The sequence below is a fragment of the Eumetopias jubatus genome, unplaced genomic scaffold (assembly GCF_037043125.1).
Source record: "Eumetopias jubatus isolate StellerSeaLion01/CBP00866 unplaced genomic scaffold, mEumJub1_p1.0 scaffold_17, whole genome shotgun sequence".
Lineage (NCBI taxonomy): Eukaryota > Metazoa > Chordata > Mammalia > Carnivora > Otariidae > Eumetopias > Eumetopias jubatus.
The window spans coordinates 375,354-383,452 of NW_028274823.1; the positions used below are offsets into that span (position 1 = coordinate 375,354).

At 46.1% G+C, this 8,099-nt stretch overlaps 1 pseudogene; it reads left to right on the forward strand.

Annotated features, from left to right (window-relative positions):
* Positions 1-4,978: 4,978 nt before the first annotated feature.
* LOC114221809 (olfactory receptor 13A1-like) lies at positions 4,979-5,910 on the forward strand (annotated as a pseudogene).
* Positions 5,911-8,099: the final 2,189 nt, after the last annotated feature.

Consider the following 8,099-nt stretch of genomic DNA (forward strand, 5'->3'; position numbering starts at 1 on the left):
AGCCACATACAGAAGAATGAAACACAACCATTCTCTTACAAAAAGATAAACTCAAAATGGATGAAAGGCCTAAATGTGAGAAAGGAATCCATCAAAATCCTAGAGGAGAACACAGGCAGTAAACTCCTCGACCTTGGCTACAGCAACTTCTTTCAACACATGTGTCTAAAGGCAAAGGAAACAAAAGCAAAAATGAACTTTTGGGACTTCGTCAATATAAAAGCTTCTGCACAGCAAAGGAAACAGTCAACAAAACCAAAAGGCAACCTTACCGAATGAGAGAAGATATTTGCAAAGGACATATCAGATAAAGGGGTGGTATCCAAGATCTATAAAGAACTTCTCAAACTCAACACCAAAAAACCCACAAATAATCCAGTCAAGAAATGGGCAGAAACATGAATAGACACTTCTCCAAAGAAGACATACAAATGGCCAACAGACACATCACTAGCCATCAGGGAAATATAAATCACAACCACAATGAGATACCACCTTACACCAGTTAGAATGGCAAAAATTAACAAGACAAGAAACAACAAATGTTGATGAGGATGTGGAGAAAGGGGATCCGTCTTACACTGTTGGTGGGAATGCAAGCTGGTACAGCCACTCTGGAAAACAGTATAGAGGTTCCTCAAGACGTTAAATGTATATAGATATACTTAACTAATGAATCATTGAACACTGCATCAAGGACAAATTATGTACTATACAGTGGCTAACTGAACAAAAAATAATAATTAAAAAAGACATTAAAAATAGAGCTATCCTACAACCTAGAAATTGCACTACTAGGTATTGACCCCAAAGATACAGAGGTAGTGAAAAGAAGGGGCACATGCACCCCAATGTTCATAGCAGCAATGTCCACAATAGCCAAACTGTGGAAGGAGCTGACATGTCCTTCAACAGACGAATGGATAAAGAAGATGTGGTTCATATATACAATGGAATATTACTCTGCCATCAGAAAGGATGAATATGTATCATTTGCATCGACATGGATGGAACTGGAGGGGATTATGCCAAGTGAAATAAGACAATCAGAAAAAGACAATTATCATAGGGTCTCAGTCATATGTAGAATATAAGGAATAGGGTAGAGGACCATAGGGGAAGGGAGGGAAAACTGAATGGGAAGTCATCAGAGAGGGGAGATAAACCATGAGAGACTCTGGGCTCCGGGAAACAAACTGAGGGTTGCTGGAGAGGAGGTGGATGGGGAGATGGGGTAGCTGGGTGATGGGCATTAAGGAGGGCACGTGTTGTGATAAGCACTGGGTGTTATATGCAACTAATGAATCATTGAACACTACACGAAACTAATGATGTACTATATGTTGGTTAATTGAACTTAATGAAAGAGAAAGAAAGAAAAAGAAAGAAAAAGAAAGGGAGGAAGAAAGAGAGGAAGGGAGGAAGGGAGGGAGGAAACCCACGGGAATCAGCATACCATAAGTGCTCAAAATGGCTCAGCTGCCCCATGGCTGCTGCTGTGTGGCTGTTATTGGTCTGCCCTGCCAAACCCCTGCCACGGCCAAGCCTCCTGCCCCACATCTGCCCCCACACCTGCCCCAGCCAGTGTCACCCAGAACTGCCTCCATTCCCTATTCTGCTTCTTGGACAACCTCCCCAGTCTAGTGGTGCTGCGTGCAGCCCTGCCCTGTCACCCATGGGCCTGCAACGTGGGCTGATGCCCTCCCCTCTCTGCACCTGCTTTCTCATCTGTACACTGAGGGTCAGCGCCGTCACCTCCAAGAAACCTTCCAGCACTGTGTTTCTGCGAGAAACCAGCGCTCAGAGTGTGCACTTGGGATATCGGTGCCTGGCAGACACTCCCCATCACAGCCCCGTAGGAGGAAGTAAGCTCCTTGTCTCCCTAACTTGGAGGAGTGACAGGTCCTGTCAACACCTCTTGCCTCTGTCCCTCTATACAACTTGCTCTGCACTGAGGCCACTGCCCTCAGGTTCCAAAGCCCCCAGGGCTTCTGAATCCCTCTAAGTGACAGGATCTGGAGCTGGATCCTGGTGGGTTAACACCTTCACTCATGACATCACACAGCAGAGCTGCCGCTTTAAAACCAGGCCAGGCTGGGCTCTGGCCACAGTCCCCCATCCTCAGCACAGACCCCACTTGCCATTGAGCCAGGACCCTGAAAGTGCCTGCACAAGGGGGATGTTGTTTGTTTCTTCTGAGTTGAGCCCAAGAGGACTCCCTAGGCAATTTAAGGACCATCTGCAATGTTTCTGGGACTTAGAAAGAAGCTTCTGTCTGCTCAACAATTTTTTAAGTCGTGCTGTATTTATTCTTGATCATGGATCTCTTTCTCTTGCTATTATTAGATTCATTTTACAAAATTAGTGGAATTAAATGACTTAAGTCATGAACATTTTTATTTGGTAGGTCATAAATTATTATTACTGAGCAATTTTGAATTTTAGGGGGTAAGTTTTAATCATTTTCAGTGTTCACAGAGAGAGCAGGGCAGGGAAGGAGGGAGGGGCTAGGACTTTGTGGCCAAGGTCCACATCCCTGAGTTTTGCAGCTCAGAGCAGGTGCAAGTGCGGGGCTGTGCACCATCCCCTCCAGGACACCAGCAGACACCTCTGAACACCTGCCAGGGAGGCTGAGGGTGGCACGACTCTCCTGTGAGGTGGCTGCTGCTCCATTTGTCCCCTCTCTGACCCCATGGAAGGGAGACAGATCAGAGGCTGGTTCCAAGGTTGTTCCCATGTCCCTCTGGATGATGTGCATTCTGTGAGGTTTTGGGTTTGAGTGGGATCGTGTCTGCAATGAGCTGGTACCTTCCAGAGCCCAGTGTCCTTAAGTGCTGCCATTTCTGCTTGGCGGGATCCATGTACCCTGGCTGTGCTCTCACGTTGTGTGCAGGTCTGTCCTAGACATTGGGGAGGGTCTTCTTCAGCATGTTTGAACACAACTGACTTCTGCTTTAGAGAACATGTTATAATGAATTTCCATGTCATCAAGTTTTTAAATCAATTGCTGACCACACAGTGTCCAGGCTCAGACTGTGATAGGGAAAGAGAGCAGGTTGTAGGTTTTCTGCATCTTCAGAAAAGTGCAGGGTTTTCCCTAGGATGCTTCTGTGTTCCCACTGCTCTCCTCTGATGCTCAGACTTCGACCTCTCTGCCTCTCTCGGGCCCCACATGCTCATAGCACAGCCCAAGCTGAGGGCAGCAGATCAGAGACAGCTCACTCTGAGCAGTGTTCTCTTTTCTGGAATAGGGAAAGGCTGAGAGGGTCTGAATTCAGGTCCAATTGCCAGAATGATGTATTTAATAACACTTCCAAGAATGTCCCTCTTAATACCACATTACTGCACAGAACAGGAGCATTAACAGACTATTTCAGAAGATAGGGTGGCTTCTCCCATGCCTGCTGGTCTTTCCAGTATGAAGATCTCTTGGGGTTGTAAAAATGAAGATGCTGGGGACCCAGTCACACATGATATTTCAAGCAGAGATATTTTTCTTAAGACTGGGTTGCCCCTGTGAACTTGGGGCAGGTCTGTACCTTTGCAGTACAAAGTCAAAATTTAAACAGTGACAGTACAACTTGTCACTCATCTGTGGTGGGAAAGCTTAAAAAGGTGCTTTACTTACAGACTTAATGGCAGGCCACACAGAGTTGAGCTGTCTCTGGTTCACAGTGGACGTCCCTTTTAGCTTGGGGCAGAAGACACCCCCACTCAGCAGTAATACTGTCATCTGTCCTGCGGCAGTTGCATGGCTTTCTCAGACATCACTTGCTGGCCAGTGTGCAGATATGTGGAGTGTGCTTGTGGGAGGGTGCAGTCCTGATCTTGGGTCCAGTTAGGAAGACTCCATGTAACTCTATATCTGCTGTGTAACTGTGTGTCTTCCTTCTCAAGGAGCCTGACATTTATCCACTTGTCATTTATAAGCTCATCCTTAAAATGTTTCTCTGTGTCTGTTTTTATACAACAAACATGATGGAGGAATATAAAATATATGTACAATCATGCTAATTTCTGATGTGCCAGCTCATAATCAGCTGGAATAAGGGCTGTGGACAAGGTCACCCCTGCAGAAGCAGCTGGGAGTTGCCACCAGGCCCTTTGATGCCTGCTCTGACCTGGCCTGGATGCATCCTTCCCGGGACTGGGCAGTCACTGAGGCAGAATCAGCAACACTTACCTCTGGGAAACCCCTTTGCTCTGCTCTTTTCAGGTGTGACTGCCCTTGACCCTCAACCTGTAAGCTCCTCCCTGCTTCCAGAACTGCCTGAATCACCTCTGGACTTCCCAGTCTGGTCCTGACTATACCGCCCAGCCTGGACCTCATGTTTGTCCCCCTTGATGACTTAGGTCTCCCACCTGACTGCAGATTTATCTGCCCTGCCTTCTGGCCTCCTGCCTTCCCCTGGCATCATCCTATGTCCCCCTAAGCAGAGCCCAGGCTCCATGTCAGGGTCTGATGCTCACTGAGAAAGAAGCTCATGCCTGGGCCAGCTCATCAAGGGATGTGGAGGGATTAGGGGAACCAGGCAGAGGAAGTGGGATAGTACATTTGGGGGAGAGGGGTGAGAGCAGGGGCAATGCTGGATACTCCCTGTCCAGGACAGGACATGGAGACACTTTAAGGCCCACTCGACACTGGACATCATCTCCTGAAGGGCTATCGCAGGGACATGGCATAGTCAGAGGATCCCTGTGGGAGGCCATTGTGCCACAGTGGGGTTGTTTATGGGGAGGTGGTCCTAGGTGTAGTGGTGGCAGGATGGAGCCAGGGTGAGTACTCCTGCCCATTTTTCTGAGAGGAACTTGTTAGCTGGTGATGCCCAAGTCTAATGAAATATGAAAGCATTTAAATTCTGGGAGAGTCTGACATATGAAGGTATCTTGGCCTACTTATGCAGACCATTAATTCCACACACTTTTTTCCAGCCCAGCTGCAGAGCAAGAAAGAGTTTGAACAGAAAAGTCAAAGGCCATGAGTAATCAGACGCTGGTGATGGAATTCATTCTGCAGGGCTTCTCAGAAGTGCCGCAGCTCCAGGTTCTCTTCTTCGTTCTCTTCCTCTGCCTCTACACCACAGCACTCCGTGGCAATTCCCTCATAGTGGTGGCCATCACCTTCAGCTCCAGGCTCCACATGCCCATGTACTTCTTCCTGGTCAATCTGTTTGTGGTGGTTATTATTTGTGCATGCACTATGGTGCCCAAGCTGCTCAAGATCCTGGTGGCAGAGAAGAGAAGCATCTCCTACAGAGGCTGCATGACCCAGATGTATTTCCTGTCGTGGTCAGTGGCAGGGGAGGTGTGCTCTTCACTGCTATGGCCTATGACCACTACGTGGCCATCTGCCAGCCACTGCACTATAGCTCCATGATGAGCCTCAGGGTATGTGTAGTGCTGGCTGGAGCTGTGTGGGGCATCAGCGTGCTAGGTGCTGGAGTCAATGCCTGCCTGATGTTACAGCTGAACTTCTACAGGCCCAACATGATTGATCACTTCTCCTGTGAGATCCCCCCTCTGCTGTTACTCTCCTATTCCTCCACATATGTGAATAACATCATGGCAATTATGGCTGACATCTTCTTTGCCATGCTGAACTTCCTGCTCACCATGGTGTCCTATGGCTTCATCATCTCCACCATCCTGAAGATTCGTACAGCCGAGGGGAAGCAGTGAGCCTTCTCTATCTGCTCCTCCCATCTCATTGTGGTCATCTTATACTACTCCACCATCATTTACACCTATCTGAGCCTTGGCTCCAACTACTCCCCAGGGATGGGCAAGGTGATGGCTGTACTTTATTCCACTGTGAGCCCCACCTTGAACCCTCTCATCTACAGCCTGAAGAACAAGGATGTCAAGGCAGCCCTCAGGAAACTCTTGATACTCATGGTCAATAACCTGTAAATTGGCAATTTCTAAAGTTTGTGTTCTTTGTTGCTCTCTGACCACTGAGCCTTATGAGATTTATCCCACCTGTTATAAATACCCTCTTTCTATGCAACCCTCAATATACTTCATTGAGAAAATATTCCTCTGTGAATTCTCTATAGCATCCCAGTGAGATGTGAATTTTGGCCACTGTTACTGAAAGTTTGGAGTCCCTGGAATATAACACATATTAAGATACAATGGATGTGTTGGTTACTTCTCAGATCCCTGGACTGCACACCAACCCAGAGTCTCTACCTATGTCTTACTGACCTTCATGAGGTGGGAGCCAGCTCAACTCCATCCAAAGTTCCACTGTAAAAAAAAAAAAAAAAAAAATGCCCCTGTAAAGCTACCCAAAGTTCTTGCTTAGGCCATACAGATCTTGGTCCCAAACTGCAGAGGAGGTATCTCCTACAATGGTTGATTTTATGTGTCAACCTGACTAGGCTCCAGGACACCCAGACAGCTGGTCAAACATTATTTCTGGGTGTGTCTGTGAGGGTGTCTCTGGAAGAGATTAACATTTGAATGGGTAAACTGGATAAAGAAGGTCATAGATCATCCTCAGCAATGGAGGTGGGCATCATGAGTCCACTGAGGGCCAGAATGAAACAAAAAAGGAAAAGAAAGGTATATTTGCTTCTTTGGCTATCAGACTCAGAATAGTACTTACAAACTGCCCCTGGTTTGTAAGCCTTTGGACTTGGACTGAATTACTACATCAGCTCTTCTGATTCTACAGTTTGCAAATGGCTGGTAGTGGGGCTTCTTGTCTTCCATAAATGCATGAGCCAGTTCCAATAATAAACCTCCAAATGTATGTATATATGTATATATATGTGCACACCAGATTGTATAATATCATGTATGTAATTACACGTGTTATACGTATGTATATATGTGTGCATGTTATATACATGTGTGTATAGATATAGATCACCACAAATCCAAAAGTATGTATACCTGCTGTTGGTTGTTTCTCTGAAGAACCCTAAGACATCTCTCTTCCCATATAAAGTATGATAGGAACCTCATGATCCAAGGCAACATTCCCCCTTCGAATCTTGTGTACACATTGCTCCTTCAGCATGGAATGTTATTTACCTGCTCAACTCATGCTCTTTCCACATCCCAGCTGCATGTTAAATCCTAAATAATTTTTCCCTAACCAGCCTGAGTTAGGTCCCTCCATTATCTGCTCTCCTAGTGCCTTCTTATTTCCCTCAGAGCTAATCATACAGTTGATTATTTAATTAATATCTCTCATACTGGGTTTCATTAAGAGAAGGGCTATAGTTTTTGCTCACCACTGTATCCTCACAAAAAACAGGACCTGGAACATAATAGGTGATAAATAAATGACAAATAATCCACAGTACCACCTTACTTTGCACATCTTTTCAAGATGAAGAGGTACATACTCTACTATTCAACAATTTCACTGCTAGGTGTTCTTGCATATATACACAAGGACACGGGTTCAGAGTTGTTTGTTCCATCACTTTGTGCAGTAGCAAAAAGTAGAAACAACCTAAATGTCCATCAGTGGGAACATGAATAAGCAAGCCATGGATTTATCACACATGGATTATCATCCTGAATCCATACATTTAATGTGGACACACATCACACATGGAGTATCATGTTGGATGTGCCTTATCCATGTGGACATACAACAAAAGCATAATGTCAAGTAGAAAAGCAAGTTGAAAGTGACTATATAAAGGTGGCAAACATTGCCATATTTATAGAAATTTGAAATAATGGGGTGTCTCAGTCAGTTAAGTGTCTGCCTTGGCTCAGGTCATGGTCTCAGAGTCCTGGGATCAAGTCCCGCATCGGGCTCCTTGCTCAGTGGGAAGCCTGCTTCTCCCTCTGCCTCTGTTGCTCCCTCAGCTCATGCTTGTTCTCTCTCTCTCTCTCTCATACTTGCTCTCTCTCAAGTAAATAAATAAAATATATTTTTTTAAATCATTGAGGGGTACCTGGGTGGTGGCTCAGTCAGTTAAGCATCTGCCTTCGGCTCAGGTCATGATCCCAGTGTCCTGGGATTGAGTCCCACATTGGGCTCCCTGCTCAGCGGGGAGCCTGCTTCTCCCTCTGCCTCTGCCTGCTGCTCCCCCTGCTTGTGCTCTCTCTCTCTCTCTCTCATACACACAAAT